Below are 13825 nucleotides of genomic sequence, written 5' to 3' on the forward strand. Positions count from 1 at the left end.
AATGTGTAATGATCAGCTTCTTTATATGCCACACCTGTCAGGTGGCTGGATTATCTTGGCAAATGAGAAATGCTCACTAACAGGCATGTAAACAAATTAGAGAGGGATAAGCTTTGTGCGTATGTAATATTTCTGGGATCTTTTATTTCAGCTTGTGAAACATGGGGCCGACACTTTACATGTTGCTTTTTATATTTTTGTTCAGTATCTAAGGAAATTCCCTGGTTGACAATTAAGGGTACAATATTTGTTGGGCTATTTTACATGATTAGTTCATGTTCTCACCATCCATCAACTAGCCTAAATTCTCAATCTAGAGCAGGGGGTGTCAAAGTAATTTCATGACTATCACACCAAGCACAGCTCTATACAGGAAGGATCTGTTCTCTAAATGCAAACAGGAGCATACATTAAGGTGGTGCCTGAAACGGGTCTAAGAAAAGCATACAGTATTTTACTGACGGTACATTCTGCCTAACCCATTCGTGGATGCTAACTACATTTAGTGCCTATTGACGATAGTAGCTTCTGGCCGGGGAGTTTTGTTAAGGCCCTGTACGCTCGTTCTGAACTTTAAAATGCATCACTTGCGGTACGGTTTTGGAAACATAAGGAACGTACGTATCTTTCATATCAGCTATAAATAATGATCAAAAATCGAACTTAAATTACTACACACCTTTTTTATAGAGTTAGTGTTCGTACACGGTCATATCTCCATGTTACGGTGCTTGTTTACGGAAGAGAAGCCACCTGTGCTAATTAGTTATCTATGTGTGCTTTGAACACCTGTGTGTAAGCTAACTAGGGAGGAAGTGTAGTTCTTCAACTGGAGGCACACACAGTATGGATCTGTTCAAAACTGCTAGAGTAGGTGTATCTTTGTTATTTGAAAGATTCTTTCTCTTTGTTATGAACAATAAGGGAGATATCAGCACATGTTTTTCGATAAGTGTTTTGCACGCAAGGATTATTGACATTTATATATGTTGAAACACAGCGTCGCAATTGTACTTCACATGCAGCTAACCGCTAAAAACCCTACGGAGTAGAAGGGTTTTCGAGAGCTAAGTTCTGCCCTGCTTTTTCCTGCATTGCTGCAGGTAGGCTCCCAAGTATCACAGCAGCTGTTAGCTTCATAACTTTCAACTTGACCTTGATATCCAGTCTAAATGCACCATTACAGTGTAATCAGAAAATTAACATGCATATTGTTATTTTATGCCCCATTACTAAATTATCAACAACTAGAATCAGTTTTTCCTTTTGAGCGCAGACAGGATTGAAGCCAGTGAGACTGTTTATAATCCAAATTTAGGATGGACAAGCTGTGTGTAGCCCGTGTGTGTGCATTTTTTTGTGTAGGTAAACTAGGCTTATGCAGGTGTGTGCGTGCATGACTTAGCTCGGCAGCCCTGAGGGCTCTTTTCTGCTGTTGGTTTGTGAAAGTGATACCCCCGCTTGTGCGTGTTTGGCTCTAAACAGCGTCCGTAAGCAAACATGTCCCAGGCACCAGCAGCGCAAGTAATGGGAAGGTATCTGCTGCAGAGTGACCTTGTCAGGTGTCCTCGTAGAGGAGGTTTGGTTTTAGAAGAGCCTGCCTGCACCGCCATAGATGGCTATCGCTGGAATGGAATAATCTATGTGCAGTCTAGCTGCTCTATAATCATTAACCAGCCTGCTACCAGCTCTACTCTGTTCCCAGCTCTACTCTGTTCCCCTGCTCTCGCTGTACCAAAATAGAAAAGGGAACAATTGGCTTTGTTTCCCTCTTGAGTCTCTCTCAATTCCATTTCAATTTCAATTTAAGGGGCTTTATAGACATGGGAAACATATGTTTACATTGCCAAAGCAAGTGAAATAGATAATAACAAAAGTGAAATAAAATTAACAGTAAACATTACACTCACAAAAGGCCCAAAATAATAAAGACATTTAAAATGTCATAGTATGTCTATATACATTGTTGTAATGATGTGCAAATAGTTACAAAAGGGAAAATAAACATAAATATAGGTTGTTTTTACAACGGTGTTTGTCACATCTTGCTGCTGAGATGGCACACTGTGGTATGGAAGTTTATCAACATTGGATTTGTTTTCAATTTTTTTGTGGGTCTGTATGTAATCTGAGGAAAATATGTGTCTCAATGGTCATACATTTGGCAGGAGGTTAGGATGTGCAGCTCCAGTTTCTTCCTCATTTTGTTGGCAGTGTGCTCATAGTCTGTCTTCTCTTGAGGGCCAGGTCTGCCTTCGGCGGCATATCTCAATAGCAAGGCTATGCTCACTGAGTCTGTACATAGTCAAAGCTTTCCTTAATTTTGGGTCAGTCACAGTGGTCAGGTATTCTGCCACTGTGTACTCTGTTTAGGGACAAATTGCATTCTAATTTGCTCTGTTTTTTGTTAATTACTTGACACATTGGAAAGCATTATCTTTTTGTTTTCTCGTCATTTGATTGGGTCTAATTGTGTTGCTGTCCTGGGGCTCTGTGGGGTCTGTTTGTGTTTGTGAACAGAGCCCCAGGACCAGCTTGCTTAGGGACCTCTTCTCCAGGTTAATTTCTCTTTAGGTACTGGCTTTGTTATGGGAGGTTTGGGAATCACTTTCTTTTAGGTGGTTGTAGAATTTAACGGCTCTTTTCTGGATTTTGATAATTAGCAGGTATCGGCCTAATTCTGCTCTGTATGCATTATTTGGTGTTTTACGGTGTACATAGGATTGTGCATGCAGAATTCTGCAAAAATGTCTTAATTTGGTGTTTGTCCCATTTTGTGAAATCTTGGTTGGTGGATGGACCCCAGACCTCACAACCATAATGGGCAATGGGTTCTATAACTATTTCAAGTATTTTTTTAGACAGATCCTAATTGGTATGTTGAATTTTATGTTCCTTTTGATGGCATAGAAGGCACTTCTTGCATTGTCTCTCAGATCGTTCACAGCTTTATGGACGTTAGCTGTGGCGCTGATGTTTAGGCAGAGGCATGTATAGTTTTTCGTGTGCTCTAGGGCAATGGTGTCTAGATGGAATTTGTATTCGTGGTCCTGGCAACTGGACCTTTTTTGGAACACCATTATTTTTGTCTTACTGAGATTTACTGTCAGGGCCCAGGTCTGACAGAATCTGTGCAGAAGATCTAGGTGCTGCTGTAGGCCCTCCTTGGCTGGGGACAGAAGCACCAGATCATCAGCAAATAGTAGACATTTGACTTCAGATTCTAGCAGGGTGAGGCCGGATTCTGCAGACTGTTCTATTGCCCTCACCAATTCGTTGATGTACACTACCGTTCAAAAGTTTGGGGTCACTTAGAAATGTCCTTGTTTTTTAAAGAAAAACCCACCAAAAAATGTGTCCATTAAAATAACATCAAATTGATCAGAAATACAGTGTAGACATAGTTAATGTTGTAAATGACTATTGTAGCTGGAAACGTCTGATTTTTAATGGAATATCTACATAGGCGTACATTGGCCCGTTATCAGCAACCATCACTCCTGTGTTCCAATGGCACGTTGTTTTAGCTAATCCAAGTTGATCATTTTCAGAGGCTAATTGATCATTAGAAAACCCTTTTGCAATTATGTTAGCACAGCTGAAAACTGTTGTGCTAATTTAAGAAGCAATAAAACTGTCCGCCTTTAGACTATTTGAGTATCTGGAGCCATCAGCATTTGTGGGTTCGATTACAGAAACCAGAATAGAAAGAGGAGTGGGAGGCCTCGGTGCACAACTGAGTTTCCATCTTGTCCAGCTGTGTATGTAACATTTCACGTAAACCCTGTTTCTTGTCTGTAGTGTAGTGGTCGAAGTAGTGGTCCTTGTACCTAGCATCGAGCGTGGTGGCGACACAGTAGAGGCTCAGAGAGAATGCCACATTCTTGGGCATGCAATACGGCTTTTCTCAGTAGTAGTTATTATAGGAATTATAGGACTATTTCTCTCTATATGATTTGTATTTTATATACCTTTGACTATTGGATGTTCTTATAGGCACTTTAGTATTGCCAGTGTAACAGTATAGCTTCCATCCCTCTCCTCGCCGCTACCTGGGCTCGAACCAGGAACACATCGACAACAGCCACCCTCGAAGCAGCATTACCCATGCAGAGCAAGGGGAACAACTACTCCAAGTCTCAGAGCGAGTGACGTTTGAAACGCTATTAGCGTGTACCCGCTAACTAGCTAGCCATTTCACATCGGTTACACCAGCCTAATCTCGGGAGTTGATAGGCTTGAAGTCATAAACAGCTGTCACGGCCCGTCAACAGAAGTAGACCAAGGTGCAGCGTGGTGAGTGTACATATTCCTTTATTTATTATGACGCCGACAAAAAAAAGAAACAATCCAAAACAACCGTGAAGCTAAAGGGCTATGTGCCAAAAACAAAGTTAACCTCCCACAAAGACAGGTGGGAAAAAGGGCTACCTAAGTATGGTTCTCAATCAGAGACAACGATAGACCGCTGTCCCTGATTGAGAACCCTATAATAAAACTAAAGAACATAGAATACCCACCCCAAATCACACCCTGACCAAACCAAATAGAGACATAAAAAGGATCTCTAAGGTCAGGGCGTGACAACAGCGCAATGCTTGAAGCATTGCGAAGAGCTGCTGGCAAGATGCACGAAAGTGCTCTTTGAATGAATGCTTACGAGCCTGCTGGTGCCTACCATCGCTCAGTCTGACTGCTCTATCAAATCATAGACTTAATTATAACATAATAACACACAGAAATACGAGCCATAGGTCATTAATATGGTCGAATCCGGAAACTATCATCTCGAAAACAAAAAATGTATTCTTTCAGTGAAATACGGAACCGTTCCGTATTTTATCTAACGGGTGCATCCATAAGTCTAAATATTCCTGTTACATTGCACAACCTTCAATGTTATGTCATAATTACGTAAAATTCTGGCAAATTAGTTCGCAACGAGCCAGGCGGCCCAAACTGTTGCATATACCCTGACTCTGCGTGCAATGAACGCAAGAGAAGTGACACAATTTCACCTGGTTAATATTGCCTGCTAACCTGGATTTCTTTTAGCTAAATATGCTGGTTTAAAAATATATACTTCTGTGTATTGATTTTAAGAAAGGCATTGATGTTTATGGTTAGGTACACGTTGGAGCAACGACAGTCCTTTTTCGCGAATGCGCAGTGCATCGATTATATGCAACGCAGGACACGCTAGATAAACTAGTAATATCATCAACCATGTGTAGTTATAACTAGTGATTATGATTGATTGATTGTTTTTTATAAGAAGTTTAATGCTAGCTAGCAACTTACCTTGGCTTCTTACTGCATTCGCGTAACAGGCAGGCTCCTCGTGGAGTGCAATGTAATCAGGTGGTTAGAGCGTTGGACTAGTTAACCGTAAGGTTGCAAGATTGAATCCCCGAGCTGACAAGGTAAAAATCTGCCGTTCTGCCCCTGAACAAGGCAGTCAACCCACTGTTCCTAGGCCGTCATTGAAAATAAGAATGTGTTCTTAACTTCTTTGGGATAGGGGGCAGCATTTTCACTTTTGGATGAATTGGTGCCCAAATTGAACAGCCTCCTACTCTGTCCCAGATGATAATATATGCATATTATTATTACTATTGGATAGAAAACACTCTGAAGTTTCTAAAACCGTTTGAATTATGTCTGTGAGTATAACAGAACTCATTTGGCAGTCAAACTTCCAAACAGGAAGTGAAAAATCTGAAATGGGTCGATGGGAAAGTCATCGCCTATTCAAATCTCTGTCATTTATGGATCTGTATGCACTTCATACACCTTCCACTAGATGTCAACAGTCGGTAGAACGTGGAATGAAGCCTATAGTGTGATGTGGGGCCAGATGGGAGCTATCGGAGTGACTGGTCTGACAGATTGCCAGTTCCTGGCCACGCACGCTAGGCATGTGATGTCCATGTTTGCCATGAGTTATATAGACATGAAGAAATGCTCCGGGTGGGACGTTATTGGATATTTATGATAAGATTGATTCTCTACTAATTTTGACCAGTTTATTCGACTAGTAATATAACTTTTTGAAGATTTCATCCGACGTTTGCCTTCAATGCGCCGGTGTTTGGACACGTGTACTACACATGCTAAATCAAATCAAATCAAATTTTATTTGTCACATACACATGGTTAGCAGATGTTAATGCGAGTGTAGCGAAATGCTTGTGCTTCTAGTTCCGACAATGCAGTAATAACTAACAAGTAATCTAACCTAACAATTCCACAACTACTACCTTACACACACACAAGATAAAGTTAGATAAAGTTAGATAAAGTTGCTAATATGACATAAGTAATGGATGTCGAACAAAAAAAACGATTTATTGTGGAACTAGGATTCCTGGCATTGCATTCTGATGAAGATATTCAAAGGTAAGGGAATATTTATGATGTAATTTCGTATTTCTGTTGACTCCAACATGGAGGAGTAATGTTTTGTATTTTTGAGCGCCGTCTCAGATTATTCCATGGTGTGCTTTTTACTAAAGTTTTTTTTAAATTTGACACAGCGGTTGCATTAAGAACCAGTGTATCTTTAATTATATGTAAAACATGTATCTTTCATCAAAGTTTATGATGAGTATTTCTGTTATTTGACATGGCTCTCTGTAATTACTCCGGATATTTGAGGCATTTCTGAACATGGCGCCAATGTAAACCAAGATTTGTGGCTATAAATATGCACATTATCGAACAAAACATAAATGTATTGTGTAACATGATGTCATATGAGTGTCTTCTGATGAAGATGTTCAAAGGTTAGTGATTCATTTTATCTCTATTTCTGGGTTTTGTGAAAGCTATCTTTGCTGGGAAAAAATGGCTGTGTGTTTTTTGGATATGGTGGTGAGCTAACATAAATATATGTTGTGTTTTCGCTGTAAAACATTTTAAAAATCGGACATGTTGGCTGGATTCACAAGATGTTTATCTTTCATTTGCTGTATTGGACTTGTTAATGTGTGAAAGTTAAATATTTAAAAAATATATTTTTGAATTTCGCGCGCTGCCTTTTCAGCGGAATGTTGGGGGGGGGGGTTCCGCTAACGGAACGTGTGTCCTAGAAAGTTTGTTAACTGACTTGCCTAGCAAAGGTGTAAAAATAAAAAATCGGCAAAATTGGCGTCCAAATTTACCGATTTCCGATTGTTATGAAAACTTGAAATCGGCCCTAATTAATCGGCCATTCCGATTAATCGGTCGACCTCTAGTCTACAGTACTACTGCCAAGAGATGAGCTATAGGTGTACCTACCATAGGAGTCCCATCCGAAGCCTACCATTGACAATGTACATACCCATATTTCGACAGAGCTGCAGGAGTTGTGACCTGTTTATGTTGGTTATGTTGTCGTAGTTTTGTATAGGGGGGCATATGGGGGAGGGAATGCTGTTACCTCCAGGTAGGTGTTTGTCCCCCTGTGTGCTGAGGGTGTCGGGTTCTTGTCCAGTTCTGGCATGAAGGTTGCCACAGACTAGTATATGTCCCTGGGCCTGGAAATTGTTGATCTCCCCCTATGGGGATTCTACTGGTGGTATGTAGGTAGCACACAGACATTTTTCTCTGTTGAAATAATTTCCTTATTTATTTCTAGCCAGATGTAAAATGTTCCTGTTTTGACTAATTTTAATAGAGTGGGTTAGGTGTGTTCTATACCAAATTAGCATACCCCCTGAGTCCCTTCCCCGTTTCACACCTGGTAGTTTGATGGATGGGACTACCAGCTCTCTGTAACCAGTGGGTTCATCTCCTTTAGTAGGATGACAATGTCTGTATTTCCAATTGCTTTGATGAAGTCTGGGTTCCTGCTCTTTAGGCCAAAGGCAGATGACCTTGTATATTCCAGGATTAGATAGTAAAAATGTTGTTTTCCATAGTGTCTAGTGTTGTTTTATAGTGTCTGTCCCTCTCGCTCGCTCTCTGTCCATCCTCACTCGCTCTCTGTGAAACCTCTCTCTGTCCCTCCTCTCTCTCGCTCTCTGTCCCTCCTCTCACTTTCTGTCCCTTCTCCCTCTCTGTCCCTCTCTCTCATCCTGTAACAGCTCTCTCCTTTCTGTCCTTTTCCATCCTTTTAGCTCTCCCTCCCCCCAGTTTGTTCAATGACGGAGCAGGGTTGTGTTCTATCTCTCTCTGGCTTGTTGTTTCTCGGTACAGTGGGGGATTTGCAGCAGTAATATGCAGGATAAGCCTCAGATCATTCCACCATCATCTATGCAGACTGCCAGCTAAAAGCAACTCTCAGTAAATTGCTTTGTCCCCTCCTCTCACCTAAATCTCTCACTTCAGTACACTTCATTGCCAGGACATTACGTTTCCGTAATCTGTTGTTAGACAGATCTTTAGACATACAGTTCTCCAAACACCGTTATGGATCACAAATGGCACCCTATTCCTGTAGTGCCTTACTTTTGACGAGCAACCCATGCATGCGTGTGCTCATCCTAATGTAAACGTTAGTGCGTAGAACAGCATGGCTGAATGTCCGTTTAACCCATGGCGAGATAACAGCAGGGCATTTATATGACATTGCTGAAATGGTTTTATGATGACATTTTAATTGTAGAACGAGAACTGTCTGGGAGCATAGTTTTAGGGCCAAGACAACAATAGTTGTTTATTGACATTGTCCTATGTCTTGTCCACCCACAAACATGAACACGGTTTGTTGAGGTGCCTTTTTTGGACTGATTTGATCAGCTACCTTTGTAGAATTGGAAATGCACTTAAAATTATTTTTGAATATCTTTTTTTTTTTGGTCTTAAAAAAAAAGTTTAACTAAATAGCTTTTGTTCATTAGTAGGCTAGTATTTCATTGATCTATTTCTAAATCTGGATCTTACTATCAGATTAACTAATTAATTCTCATGTATTTAGTTATTATTCTAGTACATTTTTAGTGAATGAAGTATGCACTTCAATGAAGGTGTTTTATTAGCACTAACACAGACTACAATATTTAGTAGATTGTCTGGATGTTATCTTTCTACCTACTGTGACAGAGGAAGGATGTGTGACAGAGGAAGGATGTGTGACAGAGGAAGGACAAGCGTGTGCTTGTGGACTTGCACGCATGCCTGTGAACACGTAGATCACAGCGCGTCTGCTCAATATGCATTTGCTCTTTAAATCATGTGGCTGCAACATGCGGCATCCATTCTGACACTCCCCTCGGCCAATCAGGGGCATCAGGGTTGCTTGCATCACTGGCCATTCAACCAGTCATGGCCGCAGGGAGGCGGGACTCGGGGAGACATTTAGTTTGACATTGTAAATAAGCAGGGAACAGTTGTCAGAGAGCAGCCAGTGGTTCCTTTCTTCTCCGTACAGCCATGAGAAACGCAAGATCAGCCGGAGGACACGGAATGCAGAGGCAAGCTACCGCCACCACTTCCTCAATCAGTCCCTGACTCGCTTTGTTAGAACTTTCTTTGTCTTTTGTCTGGTTCTTCTTTCTCTCTCTTCCTCTTTTCTTTCCCTGACCCCTATCCTGCAGCTCAAGGTAACTTAAAACAGGAAGTTGGCTGTCGGTGAAAGGGGGTTGGGTGTAGGAAGGAGGGGGTAGGGCGGGGGAAGTGTCAGAGCCGACGAGCGGGAGGCTCGGCCAATAGTGCAGGAGGGCTCTCTACTCTCATTCGGGGAAAGGCTGAGAGCGGGGCAGAAGCCTGGCCAGGGTCTGAGTATCATGTAGCAGGCTAGATTGATTACTTTTGAATGTTAAAAGGAAAGGAGGCAAGGAGGAGATTTGTCTGGGAGTCGGGAGTGCTGCTGTACCACCGCCACTTTGATCTCTTTCGGCTATCTTTTAAATTTTTTTGTCCTTCACTGTGCTGAGGCAGGGGTCAACTGAAAGACAAATGTGTGGGTCGCTGGCTGGAGAAAGAGATGGAACAAGTGATAAGGAGAGGGTGAGAGAGAGAGCGGGAGGGAGATGCTTGGGGGGGGGGGGGGTTTGGTCAGAGGAGAAACAGGAGAGAGGGGTGTGTGTTTAGGAAAGGGGGGCGGGAGGGGGGCCGGAGGAGAATTAGTTGATGGGGGAGGGGTAGAAGAAAGTGGGGGTGGTGAACGCTCTCTGTCTGTCGGGCAGGCTGTAAGGTTTTTAAAGGCGGAGGATGGGCGGACTGTGTTTTGTCTGTTCCTGGGACCGGCGCCTGAGGAAGTGAAGGGCTACAGAGATTTTCTGTGTCAGCCAGCCCCCCTCCTCTTGCCTCTCAACGAGACTTCTACAGTAGAGAGTACAGCCTCTCTCTCCCTTTCCTGCTCTCTTTCAGCCAACTACACAGAATGATGGGCACAGGGTAAGTGTGACCAACCACACACACACTAGACCTGTCTGTGTTTTAGATCGCTGCTGGATTCCTCTACCCATGTGTGCTTTCTCCTCTTTCTCTCGCTCTTTCGTTTTCTCTCGCTCTTTCTCTTTCGCTCTCACTCTGTTTCTTCTCTGTCTCTCTGCAGAGATGGGATGCGCTCTCTGCCCTCACTACTCCTCCTCTGTCGTCCTCTACTTTTCTCCTTGGGTGAAATCTGAATGTGTGTTTTGGTTGTGTGTGTATCATTAAAAACATTTTTTTTTTGCAACTTACAGCAGTCACCCTCATGTCCTTCAATTGTCACTCCAGGACAGGATCGGTGTTGTTGACATCTTTAGTTTGCATTTTGCAGAATGTCTCTCCTTGAGTCATGTTAATGTTTTCCTATGAAAACTACAATGTAAGCTGTTAATATTGATGACAAGTTCTATTGAATTAGACTGGTTGTTCTGTTGACAAGCCCTGGCTGGTGTTTATTTGCGACCCTGCTTCTGCTGTGTTTTGACTTTGGACTTTTAAGCAGGACGTTAGCAGCTGTTAGTTTGTCTCTCTGGGCTGTGTTGGTTATTGACTCTCTTTAGCGCTGTGGTTGGATGGCCCAGCGCTGTGCTCGCAGACAGACAGACTTCAAAGTCATTCAGGATGGTCACGATTGTACTACTGTGACTGCGGTCCATGGCCCGTCCCAAAGCCTGGTCCTTGGAGCGTTGTTTACACTCGCCTGACAATGATGCAGAGGGCAAGATGGCGCTGAGCTGGCTGCTGGATGTTTAGGGGACGAATTTGAGACCTTGTAGTTGGGTTGTGTCGGGGCCGCTGCAATGACGAATGGCAATTGACAGCTTCAGGGACAGACCACAGGTTTTTGATGTGTGTTCTCTTTAGAGGCAATCTATATATCATCTCTAGCTCTGTTCTGCCTCACCTTCTCCCTAATTGAAAGTTTCCATTGGTGCATCCTTTCTCTCTCTCTGACAGAAAGTCCCGTTGGGGAGAGGGATGACTAAAAATAACTCCAGTGACCACAGCTATTGTGTGCCTTATTCCTTTGCCCTTGCAGGCAGCCTTGTTTTGAATGTGTAAGTCACGGTGTGTGTTGTCAACACATGAGCCAAGCTACCAGATAAAGTTTGTTGGTGGTGTCCTGTTATTCAGGCTGATATGCAGCTAGCGGCTGGGCCTAGTGTTGGATGAAGCTGTCACAGGAATGTGAGACTGGCTCCTGCAGTCTTTTAGTCAGCATAGAGAGGGAGACCGGCAGAGAGAGAGAGAGAGAGAGGATGAAAGGACTGAGGGATGAGGGACAGAGGAATAAGGGACTTTGCTAACAGAGATGTCTTTGTGCTCAAAGGAAGACCCCCCCTCGGAAAGAAGTGAAGAAAATAGAAACCATTGTGTCGCGCATGCAAGTGCTGCAGTGAAAGTTGAAAAACCTGTCCTCTCTTTCCCCTCTCACTCGCTCGTTCGCTCTCTCTATTCCCTCCCTCCCGCTCTCTCTCTTCCCTCCTCCCTCTCTGGTTTCTCTCTCTCCTCTGTTGAATGACCTTGGGAGATCAGAGCTGAGCGAGTGCTTCCTATAGCTGGTTTGAAGCAGAACCAAGGGCAAAGTTAACAGGGCCAGGTGGACAGACTGCTTTGACATGGGTCAGGGCAAGCACAAATTTCAAGTACAAAATTGACCATGGACGGATCAAACATATGCATGCAATTCTAGCTGCGTGTTCTGGGTTAATCTGTAATTCTGACTGGCTGAGAACGAGAACCATCTCCTTGTTTTTGTTGTGCTTGAGTAGATCATTTACCCGGCACATTGCAACACTGCCAATATCTGTTCCCTCTTTTTTGGGGGGGATTTTAAGGTTGGGCTGTATACAGATTTTCATACTGTTTCTGTACCATACCGGGTATTACCGAATGTGCATACAAGGAGCGCTATTTCTAAAAACTAAAATAAAACCCTTTTATTATTTTTTATAAAAATGTTGACGCACAAAACAATTTAGACACCAGGGATATTGATCCAGGAGGGGATTGAATGTCTCTGCTGTGACCAAGAAGCTTGGTCTTGATATCTAGGCACTTAGCTAACAAGTTAGCAAACCAAATGCATAGCTGGAGCCTAGAGCTGGATATCATTTGACACGTTACATTTTTTATAGTTCTGCTTAACTTACAGTTCTAAGCAGTGGCATAGCACACAACCCTGCAAGCCCCTGGCAGGTGGCATTTCGTCGTTACATGGTATAAACTGTATATCACCCCAGCCTATTGGGTTTTTACTTCTGCCCCAAATGAATATATCTAGTTGTTTTGAGTTTGGTATGCCGCTGCCGCTTTGCCCATAATAGGCCCCCTAGGATTCAACAATGATTGATTCTGGGGGATTTTTTATTTTCAGTTTCTCTTCACTCAGTTACAATTTTTCCCCATTGCTTTATTTAAAGATGTTCATGTTCACGCTTGTCCTACACTGAACTGGATAGAGCAGCTAGCTTCCAATGTCAATTCATAACGGGAAAAGAAAAAAAGCATGACATTTTTTTTTTCAGGATTTAATTTCTGACAAAGTACCTGTTTTTGATCAATTACGCCCTAAAAAACACAATTTCACTTAGGCTTGTCACAATACCACAATTTTACAAACGATACCAGGCCAAGTATCACGATACCGAGTTGTATCACGATATCACGGTGGGAAAAGAAATCGGTGACCTATCGTCCTGTTTGGCCCGTCCCCCGGATAGTTGTTCTCTAAAAATCTGTCACTGCAATTCATACTTCTACTCAATACAACACATTGAATTTAACGTCACGCTGTTCAATAGAATACGGCATAAAATGGCTGATTTGCTCATATTTGCAAAGACCTACCTGTGATTTGGCTGGAGGAATGGGAGGAAGGAATATACATCAGTGGAGGCTGCTGAAGGGAGGACGGCTCATAAGAATGGCGCAAATGAAATGGCATCAAACACATAGAAACTATGTGTTTGATACCATTCCACTCATTCCTTAATAGCCATTACCACGAGCCAGTCCTCCCAAATTAAGGTGCCACCAACCTCCTGTGATATACATGCGTAATGATCGGCATGTCAGTAAGAGGAAAACACTGCATGTAACCCTCTTTACTTTCCAGTTAACACACACACACTCTCCCTTCCTCGCACACTCGCTCTGTCTCCCTCACCCTCATAAACATACACACACACACCACTCTCGCTCTCCCACAACACACTGCTCCCAACTTTTAAAACGTTAGGCACCAAACAGAATTTAAGGAGCACCAGAAAGAAATGGATATTTGATATAGTGTAGGTCTATATGAATCCTACTTGTGCCAATAACATTTGCCTAAACCAACTGTCAAGTTACCATGTCTTTAGCTAGTTAGGTAACATGATTGAACAACGTTGTCTTATCAAACCAATAAGTAGTGACCCGGGATTAGTTTAAAACGGCCCGTAACATGGTTTGTGAAATTATA

The 13825-nt window shown here is 42.6% G+C and overlaps 1 protein-coding gene across 9 annotated transcripts in view; it reads left to right on the forward strand.

Moving 5' to 3' along the window:
• Positions 1–13825, forward strand: part of LOC120026872 (nuclear transcription factor Y subunit gamma-like) — a 59262-nt gene that overhangs the window by 1903 nt on the left and 43534 nt on the right. The window contains exon 1 of one of the 9 annotated variants that reach the window (XM_038971594.1): positions 9294–9398. The exons of 6 other annotated variants lie outside the window; for them this stretch is intronic. The gene's annotated coding sequence lies outside the window, so the exon portion shown is untranslated. Of the gene's footprint in view, positions 1–9293; positions 9399–10081; positions 10324–11010; positions 11209–13825 lie in introns of those variants that run through there. 2 more of the 9 variants (XM_038971593.1, XM_038971595.1) reach the window with 2 other exon arrangements.

This window comes from Salvelinus namaycush, chromosome 32, assembly GCF_016432855.1.
Source record: "Salvelinus namaycush isolate Seneca chromosome 32, SaNama_1.0, whole genome shotgun sequence".
Taxonomy (NCBI): domain Eukaryota; kingdom Metazoa; phylum Chordata; class Actinopteri; order Salmoniformes; family Salmonidae; genus Salvelinus; species Salvelinus namaycush.